Source organism: Palaemon carinicauda, chromosome 32 (assembly GCF_036898095.1).
Source record: "Palaemon carinicauda isolate YSFRI2023 chromosome 32, ASM3689809v2, whole genome shotgun sequence".
NCBI lineage: Eukaryota > Metazoa > Arthropoda > Malacostraca > Decapoda > Palaemonidae > Palaemon > Palaemon carinicauda.
Genome location: NC_090756.1, coordinates 14,334,216 through 14,334,948, shown reverse-complemented (window position 1 = coordinate 14,334,948; position 733 = coordinate 14,334,216).

The window sequence follows — 733 nt, the reverse complement described above, 5'->3', positions numbered from 1 at the left end:
TAATAATAACAACAACAACAACAACAACAACAACAACAACAACAACAACAACAACAACAACAACAACAACAACAACAACAACAACAACAACAACAATAATAATAATAATAATAATAATAATAATAATAATAATGTTGTTCTTGTCTTTTGGGAAATAACTTCCGGAGGTTGTATACCATAATGAATATTACAATATCTTGTGAACTCTCCAATGCCTGATAGATATTGTATACCTTATATATGTTGCAATGCCTTATGGATGTCACATAGCTTATAAATATTGTAATACCTTATGTACGATTGGATAGTTTTGTTATGTACACATTAAGGATATTTTAATATATTTTAATATATTTATGGATATCTTTACCTTATGGATATTTTACAAAGAATGTTTTTATTATGGATGTCGTTAAAATAGATTAATATATCTTTTATGGATATTGTACACCTAGTGGATGTTATATTGCCTTGGATGGGATATGTTAATAGTAATATCTTTTATACATATTCCACAGGAATTTTACATATCAACGTACCTTACCATGTAAGGGTAGGAGAGACTCTAGCTATGGTAAGCCATAGCCTCTGAACCAAGGCCTTCCGCTGTCTTGGGTTAGAGTTCTCTTGCTTGAGGGTACACTCTGGCACACTAATCTATCTAATATCTCTTCCTCCGGTTTTGTAAAAATTTTTATAGTTTATTTAGGAAATATTTTTTTTAATGTTATTG